The 11141-nt window shown below is 39.1% G+C and overlaps 1 pseudogene; it reads left to right on the top strand.

Annotated features, from left to right (window-relative positions):
* Positions 1-8955: 8955 nt before the first annotated feature.
* Positions 8956-9334, top strand: LOC106733839 (60S ribosomal protein L31 pseudogene; annotated as a pseudogene).
* Positions 9335-11141: the final 1807 nt, after the last annotated feature.

The raw sequence follows: 11141 nt of genomic DNA, 5'->3' as shown, positions 1-11141 counted from the left end.
TGCCGAACTTTATTATTAGTTCTAATAGTGCATGTGTTGATTTCCTTTGGTTATTCTGGGTAGATGACCATATCATTTGCAGATAATGTGTGTTTTAGCTCTTCCCTGCTAATCCTTACAACTTTGATTTCTTTTTGGTCCTTCATAACATTGACCATAACCTTTAAAATAAAATTTCAAAAATAAGCATTATAAGACATAAAAAAGATTAAGTTTATTATACCAAAAGAAAAGACTTCTATTCAAGGAAACCATGAACAAAGTTACTAAATGATAGAATAGGAGATGATATTTATAATATCTGAAAAAATAAGAGATTACTATTTCTAGAATATGTAAAAACATTTCTGCATATCAACAAGGAGAAAAATGGCAACATAATAAAAAAGTGGTGAAAGAATATTAATAGTAATTTATAGATTAAAAATATCTAAAGCTGGGAAGTACATTGAATAGATGTTAAAAATCAGTAATAATCAGAGAAATGCAAATTGAAACATAATGACAGACCACTTTATACATCCTAGACTGGCTGAATTAGAAAGTAAGATGATGCCAAATGTTGGAGAGAATGTGGGGATATAAAAATCATAATCTACTGCTTAAGGGAATGTGGCTGATACAATAGTTCTGGAGAACAATTAGGCAGCTTAGTTAGATTTAATGGGACCAGCAGGTGGTGTGGAGGATAAGGTGCTGGACTCCTAAATGGTCGACTGCAGTTCGAATGCCTGACCCAGTAGCTTGAAATTCCTGATAGGCATGTGTGTGTGCTTGCCCACAATCCTGAGAAGAAAATGGAGGAAAAGTGATTGCAGCATGGCCATATCCTCTGAAGGGTGACTTCTCACTTTCCCTCTTTCTGTATCTTTCTGTCTCTCTCTCCCTTCTACAAGCACACATGCTCTATGACAAAAAATAAATAAATAAAAATACAATAAAATACATAAAAACAAATTTAATATATGGTTCTACTACAGGGCATGTATCTCCCAGATTCCCACACATGACCATAAGTCGCCATGTATGAAAATGTTCATGGTAGCATACAACTTGACACTTGTGAAGTTGGAGGTAATTGGAAGTTAAAGTTTATCACTGGATAAGTGGACAAATAAAATAAGTCAAACACAAGACATGGAGAGAAGGCAACAATTGGGAAAAAAAATAGTCTAGATGCTCAGTAGAAATGGGTCTAGACCTAGCAGAAATGTATCTTTAAGACATAATGTTGACAGAAATTTGAAAAATACTATGTCTAAACCAATATCATACATAAAAAAATGACCTGTACATAAATCAAAAGTATGCATTTTGTAAGAACTCACATGAATACAGTGGCAGAGGGTGAGAGGGACGGAAGCAAGGTGGGTAAAAAGAAGTAAAATACGTGAAGAATAAGAAATGGAAAAGTATTTGTATGGTAATATCTTTGGTTGAGCAAGTATACCCTGTATTCTGGACAGGAAAACTCATTTTGTATGCTGCAATGATAAATAGTGAATGAATATAAAATAAATAGATTTAAAATTTTAAAAATTAAATTTAAATGAATCGAAACAAGTAGCCATTCAACCTATTAAAATGGTTGCTTATAGAGAAGAGAAATGGGATAAACTGAATGAATAAGCAAAACAAAAGCAAGTCCTTACACAGAACAATGATAGCAATGAACCATGATGGAAGAATGAGACAATTTTGTAAGAAAAATATATAAAAGCAATGCTGAGAGAAAAACATCTCCTAGAGAAAAATGACAGGAGACAAGCCAATGTCTCAGAAGAGTTATGTCAGGCTTCTAGCTCAGCAAAGCAACATTCCAAAGATGGTCAACATTTCAAAAGTGCCTACAAGAAGTAGCACCAGTATAGGGTCATAGTGAACTCCAAGGCAAAATTAGAAAGAAATATGAACCTTTTTTGCCTTCTTCCTAACTTGTGTAGAAAGTAAGGGTGTGGAAACCAAGAAGGAAGAGAGGAGTATAGAGAACATCTCAAGCTTCCTACCACCCTCTGCCTTCCTCATATGTCTTGTGCAAAAGAAGGGGAGAATTCAAAGAAAGGAACCATGTCTACCTATCTGGCAAGGCCCCAAGACTTCTGCCACTTGTATGTTATAAAAGGTTACAGAAGGGGGAACCAGCAGTTAGCGTAATGGCTATGTCGCTGGACTCCCACGTAGTTGACCGCAGTTCGCGTCCTGGACCCGGTGGCTTAAAACTCACGCCGGGCGCGTGTGTGTGCGTGCCCAAGATCCCGAGAGGAGAATGGAGGAGAAGAGATTGTGGCATGACCATCCCCCCTGGGGGGTGATTTCTCGCTTTCTGTCTCTAATGTCTCTCTCTGTCTGTCTGGCGAGCGCACGCGCCCTATAGTGAAAATCTCTCCAAAAAAAAAAAAAAAAAAGGTTACAGAAGGAACAGACCTAGGGAACAGAAAGCTCAACCCTATCTTCATTACACATGGAGGGTACCTCGTTCTCAAAGCTCTGGTTTATAGAAGATAAATAAATGATCTCAGAATCCCATTAGTCAGGCAACTCACACTTCTAGCCTCCCCTCTGTTGTTTTCCTTAGATCATTTGACATTGCAGTAGAATCAGGGTTGCACCCCATGTCAACTGGGCCTTCCAGAAAACTGGGAGTAGTAAGATCCTGACTAGATGGAAACAGCATTTTTACCAATATATGTCAAGGAAACTTGTGATGAGCTGACTGACTGGGATTAGGTACTGGCCTAATTCTTCCTGAATTCATCCCCTTCTGATTAGGGATTGCAAGTCACAGTTCACCGGGAAAGTTAACCAACCTGCTATTAGCAAAATATTCTTAGGGCTAGGGGTTCCCTCCTACCTTGGGCAATTTGGAAAACAGAAACTGGAAAGAAAAATAAATTTGGCGAAAACATAGCAATGGCAGAGAGTGGGTTTACATGGATCCTATGTTCTGGGTTGGGAATCAAGGGTTGGTTGTGAATTCAGACCATGGTCTGCCTAAACACACTTGAAAGGATGAAGTTAAACAACATTATAACACGGGGAAGTTATTCAGCTCAGTAGTGCCCAGGCAGGTCCCCAGGGGATCCAAATGAACCTCAGAGGAGCAGTTTAATGTTCAAAGCTAGATGATTTGACATTACCCTTAAGTAATGACTCAGGCGTTAAAGATCAGCACTGGCTACTCCCACCTTTATGACTGTCTAGAAGGAGGCAAGTGTGGTAGGTCTGTAAGGTAGAGGCCCACGTGCTGCTTCTGCAGACAGCATGTGGGCTTTGACACCAGAATGGTATGTTCTAGGGAACAAGTTTAGGAACACATCACCAGTTTGGATGGGGGCTGAAATCCTTGGCTTCTTCAAATATACACCTTCATAAGGATTTAGGAAATTCATGCAAAGGCTTGGAAAGCAACCCAAATTCAAGCCCACTCACAAGCATGCATTGAGTGGAAGGAACATCTATTTTAAATATCATAGGCCCACAATTATCACCCTTGAGTAGCAGTTACCAAGCTTTCAAAGAGCACAAGGAGAATTTTGCATGGCTTTTCTGGGCCCTAGAGTAAGGAGAGATAGTCTACACAATCTTTTGAGGTTCTCCAGAGGGACTTATCCTTGGTAATCTCTGAAATGCTATTAGGCAACCACCCAGTTTCACAGTGGAAAGAACTGAACAATTGAGGCATTTTTTAAAATAGGCAAATGAACAGGAAATCAGTCTTGCAAGTATTCCCTAACATGTATTTGCAACAACTGTCTGCAGTTGAGAGACAAAACTTGCTTCCTGGCCTTCTTGATTATCTAAAGCTGTCCCTCTCTGCCTAGGCTACAACTTTCCCCTTGCTACCTTGCTACTGCTGTCCTACAGTCTCTGGTTGTTGTCTATAACTCAGAGTCCCTGAATATCAAATACAACCCATGTACCAAAGCAACAATTAGCAAGACGTGGCCCAAGTGGTCTGAAAGAAAGGATGACACCCCCAAAATGCCAAATTTGCACCCAAGGTTTGGCTTTGACTCCCAAAGAATTAAAGTCAAAATACATCTGGGCATCAAATCAGAGAGAACTTTCAACTCTTCCAACTTGTCAGCTTCATGGTACTGAGATTTCTTTCTTAAAACAGTATCCAATTTCAAGTATAAAAGAAGAGAACGTATAATGCAGATGTTTCATGGAGTCTGAAGTACCAAGAGTCTAAAACTATCCCTTCTACTTTATTGTCCATCTCTGAAGAATTTGAAGCAGTTTTCATGAACATTTTTATGTAAAATTTCACAATAGACTGGGCAAACATGACCTTCCTTTTTTGCAGAGAGAAATGAATAAACTTTGAAACTGTTAAATGTCTTCTCACACCTAGTTTCTTCTGTACATCATTCCTCAAACCAATGCAAGGGACACATTTTCAAAGCAGTGCCCATGCCTTCCCAGGCTGCTCTGGTTCTTTCAAGATTAGAGAAACAAATGTCTGTTTGCAAAAGTCAGGCATATGAAACATAGGGCAACCTTGTGCCCAGTGGGAGCCATGGAGAGCAGAGTGTTCTTGGTCTATTTAAAGGATGCCGCTGCACCAGCAATGGCCAGATCCTGCCATGCAGGAGTGTGGACCTCAGTATTGCCAGAAAACCTGATTTTTGTTAGAGAGAAAAGGAAAATATCATAATTTGGGGGTAAAATCTGCTGATTTTTAAGTGTTGGTGTATGATTATTATTTTGAAACATTCATTGCAAGCCAAGCAAATCACATCTGTGAGCCAGACACTGCCCAAGGCAGCCAGTTTATAGCCACAGTCCTGAGATGTCACTGCTGATAACAATTTCTGTGTTTAAGGGAGAGAAAAAAATTACTCTTGTATTAAGTCACAATTGACCCCAACCACATCTGTCTGCTAGGAAGGTGTGTCATTTCTCTCAAGTATGAAATATTTTCTAAGAAACATATTATGATACATCCAGACTGTGAACTTCCCCTATCACCTAAATGTCTCCAGAGGTCTGTGTTCTGCTGCAAATAAAGTGCATCCATTTCTCCCTCTTCCCACGTGAAAGTTGACCACACATGACTGCCATTTGCCAAGGGAACTTGGTAAGCAAGGAAAAAAAGGGTGGTATTTCATGCCCTGTGTCAATGAGGTTAGTGGAGAAGAAACAACCACAAGGAGCAAGACCTTAGATGAATCAATAATTCTACATGATAAGGAAATGGGAAAAACAGAGGTAACACAGGACTCTTGAGATATATTGAGTAGAGAGTATCTGGGCTTTACACAAAGGTGGGACTGGGTTCCGGATTATATGTATATCTATACACATATATTTGTATTACTTTGTCTTAGTTTTTGTTACAAGGTCAGTATGCTCATCAGAGAGAGACAGAGAGAAAGGAAGAGGCAAAAGCATCCCGTGTGGAGAATGGCCACACCATAATCCCTTCTCCTGTATCTTCTCCTTTCAGAATTTTTGGATACACACACACACACACACACACACACACACACACACAATCTAGTATATTTCTCAAGCTGCCAGGTCTGCGATTTGGACCACATAGTTGTCCTTGAGGGATCCAGCTTACTTAACCACCAGGTCCTGGAGCCATACCTATATTATTTTGGCCTCAGCAGCCTGGAGGACTTGGTGACAAGTTTAGTCGGGCTTCCAGTAAGCTCTGAGTCCCTGGAGATCAGGGCGCACTTCATACACTACATCAGTGTAGATGACAAAGGGATTATGCTCTTCTGAGAAGCCTGTGGATATTGAGGGCAGGGGAATAGGTGTGGAGCCTCTAGCCAAAAGTTTGCATGCTAAAATGTTGTGACCTTTCTGTAGTCAACCACCAAATGGCAGATCTGTGGGAGTCCCTACTCTGGAGATGCAGTGCAAGGCATCTCCTTGGGCACCCAGAGTAAATCCTGCAGCAGCTTTGGGCAGGGCATTTTGCTCTTTTTTTTTTTTTGGATCTGGGGGAGATCTTCACACATACCCAAATCTTGGCAGCAGTAGACATAGTCTTGGGTAGGTAGAAATACTCTCAGGATTCTTCTTAGCATGTCCCCAGGGGATAGAGAAGCTACTGTGTTTGTCAAACAGAAAAGCCAAGAAGTTTCCTATTGCTTCCCTTGGAAATAACTTTATTCTCCAGACAGAGGAAGACTTATCTATTTACGGTCCACAGCTATCCTTCCTTCTCTTCAGAAAGTAGTTTTAACCTACATAGCCATAGCTGGAAAGAGGCTGGAGACTAGTGTTTCTGACTTGTGGTTCTGAGTCTTGTAGAAAGTGACATTTTCCAGCCTGGCTAAGAACTTTGCTATCTACAGCCCCTTGGAGGAGCCCATTTCTTTTTGTCTCCTTGTGGTGGATTTTAGAGACACTCAACATGTATCGCAGTAGAGAGGTATGTTTTCCTTACATCTGCTTGGCTATAATTAATGTATGAGTCGTTGGCATTGTTTTTCTTAAAAAAAAATTAAAACTACTGCAAAGGGAGAGTAATGTGCCCACCCGTGGTCTGACTAGTGTCATCTCATATATCCAGATCAGTTTATTTGGTTAAAGCAATGTGAACTGTAACCCTGAATAATTTATAAAACTATTGAGCCACTTGTAAAATAATTGAAGCTTGAGTCTAGTTTTGCATAACATATTTAAACTGGAGAGAAATGTTTTAGCAATGTTTCAACTTCTAGAAATAGGAATCGCTATAAGGAAGCTGCCAGTCTTTACAACACACACATAAAGCATTTCGAACTGGCCACTGTCTTTTGCAATAGCATCTTTTACCACCCAATTGGACCCTATCACAGAGGGCAAGTAGCTGAAATAGTAGAAGAGTATTGCTGACAAAATAAGAGCTAATCCCGGAGTTTTAGCAGAGGGGAGAAGAGAAGTTCTCCTATTTTTAGCATAGGCCATCTTGACAAATGACCTACAAACCAAAAGTTCTGGTGAAAACCATCAGGAGGTGTCTAGTTGAGTGCAAGTAAGATTGGCTGCACCAGTACAGAAAAGAGAGGTGGGGCTCTACCTAACTTTTTCCTGATAAGCCAACATCTGGAATATCAAATGTGTATCTTGGTATTAAAGGAATTAATAAACTATAAACAATATTCAGAGTGGAGAAAAAATTTCAACTCTGTTTAATGGAGATCAGTTCAGGGGCACAATGCTCCCTCTCATTTTAAAACATTATATACCTATTTTGATATATATAGTAACAAATATATGGAAAATAAGGGGGGAAAAGAAGAAAAATAAGAAAATCAGAAACCACTGCCTCTAGGGAAAATGCTTCTTTTTTTTTTTTTCTGGAGAGGTTTTCGCTATAGGGCGCGTGCGCTCGCCAGACAGACAGAGAGAGACATAGAGACAGAAAGCGAGAAATCACTCCCCAGGGGGGATGGTCACACCACAATCCCTTCTCCTCCATTCTCCTCTCGGGATCTTGGGCACACATGCACATGCGCCCGGCGTGAGATTTAAGCCACTGGGTCTGAGACGCAAACTGCGGTCGAGTACGTGGGAGTCCAGCGACATAGCCATTACGCTAACTGCTGGTTCCCGGGAAAATGCTTTTTGACATTAGTCTGGGCAATTTATTTTTTGGATATGACAGTAAAAGCACAGGCAACAATAGCATGAATAGACAAATAGAATTGCATTGAACTTTGTCACAGAAAAGGAAACGATCAATAGAATAAAAAGGCAACCTACAGAATGGGAGAATATATCTCTCAACTTTCTTTATTTTCTAAATTTGCTAGATAATACATGGACTCAAGAGAGAGAGAGAGAGAGAAAAGGAAAGTAAGAGCACGTTCCAGAGGGGCCAGCCATACTACAAGCTTTTCTCCATTCTTCCCTCAGGATTTCAGGCATGCACACACACACACACGATTTCAGGCACGCACACACACACACACACACACACACACACACCTAGTGTGTTTTCAAGCCACTAGATTCAGGATTTTTTTCTTTCTTTCTTTCTTTCTTTCTTTCTTTTTTTTTTTTGGAGAGGTTTTTGCTATAGGGTGTGTGCACTTGCCAGAAAGACAGAGAGAGACAGAGACCGAAAGCGAGAAATCACCCCCCAGGGGTGATGGCCATGCCACAATCCCTTCTCCTCCATTCTCCTCTTGGGATCTTGGGCACGCATGAATGCATGCCTAGCGTGAATTTAAGCCACCAGGTCCAGGATCCAAATTGTGGTCGACTACATGGCAGTCCAGTGACATAGCCATTATGCTAATTGCTGGTCCCTGGATTCAGGATTTCAATCATGTGGAATCCAGCTGCCTTAAATGTCACACCACTGATTGGGCCCCTTATTTATGAAAGTATCTTAAATACATAAATAATTCAAACAAGTCAATAGCAAAAATACAAATAATCTAATTTTTAAAATGGACTAAATACCTAAATAAATATTTCTGAAAAGAAAGACATACAAATGCTAAATAATTATATGAAAATGCTCAACATCACTAATCATTAGGGAAATGCAAATCAAACCACAAGGAAATATTGTCTCACACTTGTTAGTAAGGCTATTACCAAAAAGACAAAAGATAACAAAAGTTCTTGAGGTTTTGGAGAATGGAGGAGAAGGGATTGTGGCATGGCCATACCCCCTGGGAGGTGATTTCTCGCTTTCTGTCTTTCTGTCTCTGTCTTTCTGGCAAACACATGCACCCTATAGCGAAAACCTCTCAAAAAAAAAAAAAAAGGAAAAAAAATATTAAAAGTAGATCTACCATATTATCCAGAAATCCCTCTTATTATATAGGTACATATCCAAAGGAAATTAAACTATTACCTCAAAGAAATATCTGCCATCCAGTTTTTATTGAAGCATTATTCACAATAGCTAAGACATGGGAACTGTTCCAAATTCTGTCAACAGATGAATAAATAAGAAAATGTGGTGTGGTTTCTTTCCAGCTTAGGCCCAGCAGAATGCCTCCTGCAAAGAAGGGTGGTGAGAAGAAGAAGGGCCGCTCTGCCATCAACGAGGTGGTGACCCGGGAATACACCATCAACATTCACAAGCGTATCCATGGTGTGGGCTTCAAGAAACGTGCCCCTCGGGCACTCAAAGAAATCCAGAAATTTGCCATGAAAGAGATGGGGACTCCAGATGTGCACACTGATACCAGGCTCAACAAAGCTGTCTGGGCCAAAGGAATAAGGAACGTCCCATATCAAATTCGTGTGCAGTTGTCCAGGAAAACAAAACGAGGATGAAGATTCACCCAACAAGCTCTACACTTTGGTGACCTATGTACCTGCTACCATATTCAAAAATCTACAAACAGTCAATGTGGATGAGAACTAACTGCTGATTTTCAAATAAAGTTATAAAACCAAAAATAAAAAAAGAAAACGTGGTGTGTATATGTATACACAGACACACACACACACACACACACACACAAGATAGGTCTTCAAAAATTTCATGGAAAATGTATATTATGAAAAACTTATATATAAATTTCAAAAATTTTACGCCAAAGTAAAATCATATTTCAATTCCATTTTCCACACTTTTCAAAGTTCCCTCATACACAAACACACACACACACAATGTAATAATCTTTAAAAAGATAGAAATAGAGGATTGGCAGGTGGCATGGTGGTTAAAGCACTGGACTCCCACATGGTTGACCACAGTTCAAGTCCTGGGCCTGGAGGCTTGCTTTTTCACTGTCCATCCCCACCTCCCGTCTCTCTTGGTCAAATTTTAAAATAATAATAATAAATAAAGTTGAATAGATAGAAATTCTTTTATTTGTGACAATATAGATGAACTTGGAAGACATCATGCTAACTGTAATGATCCAGTAACAGAAAGATAGACAAACAGCATGTTCTCACTTATATGTGGAATCTAAAATAGTCAAATTCACAGAAGTAGAAAGCAGAATGGTGGTTGTTAGGGGCTGGAGATTTTGGGAAATAGGGAGATGTTGGATAAAAAGTGGAAAATTCTAGACAAAATGAATAGATTCTGGGGATCTGCTATACAACATGGTGACTATAATTAACACTGTGTAGTTAGAATTTGCCAGTAAGATAGATTTTAAATGTTCTCACTACACACACACTCACATACACACACATAAATAATGGTAAGTATGTGAGATTGGAATGATGGCTATGTTAACTAGCTTGTTATCATTTCACAACATGTATATCAAAACATCACTTGTACACTTTAAATATTTACAATTTCTTTTTGTCAATCATGCCCCAATAAAGCTGAAAAAATTAAAATAATAAATCACAATCTTGACAGTCAGAGATACATGTCTTTTTAAATTTTTGCATATAGTATTATACTATAAATTGCTTATAAAAGAGATTATATAGTCTCCATTTTAATTAATAAAATAACAAAACCTATTGTTATAATAAGAATTTAATAAACAAAACATATTATTATTATTATATCTAGCTTTGTATATTCCTACCCCCAACACGCAAGATTGTTTTTAATGGTCACACGCCATTCCTGTATTGTCATTTACTAATGAGTATAAGTTGATTTTGTTTTTCATGTTTATAAACAATGCTGCTAAGATGCTGACATAATAATAACTGCATGGGACCATCAGATGGCATAATTATTATGTTGCTGGACTCCCACGTAGTCAACTGCAGTTCAAGTCCCAGACCTGGTGGCTAAAAACTCATGCCATGTGTGTCCAAGATCCTGAGAGGAGAATAAAGGAGAAGGGATTGAAGCATGGCCATCCCCTCTGGGAAGAGATTTCTCACTTTCTCTCTGTCTCTCCACTGAGCCAATGTGCCCTATAACAAAAATCTCTCTCAAAAAAAACTACAAAGATTATGTACTAAAAAGCCATTGTTATACCTTATCTTTTAATTCTCTGAACTCTAGAAAAGAGATACTATTAATTTCTCTATTTTATAAATGAGAAAAAAGAAGTTAAGAGAATTTTAAACTGGAAATTTTTTTTTCTTTTCTTTTTTTTTTTTTGGAGAGGTTTTTGCTGTAGGGTGCATGCACTCACTAGAAAGACAGAGAGAGACAGAGAAACAGAAAGCAAGAAATCACGGTCATTCCATGATCCCTTATCTGGGACCTTGGACACACATGCACACTCCCAGCATGAATCTAA

Source organism: Tupaia chinensis, unplaced genomic scaffold (assembly GCF_000334495.1).
Source record: "Tupaia chinensis unplaced genomic scaffold, TupChi_1.0 Scaffold145396_1, whole genome shotgun sequence".
NCBI lineage: Eukaryota > Metazoa > Chordata > Mammalia > Scandentia > Tupaiidae > Tupaia > Tupaia belangeri.
Note: the sequence above shows the minus strand (reverse complement) of the source record. Positions and strands in the feature narration are given on the sequence as shown.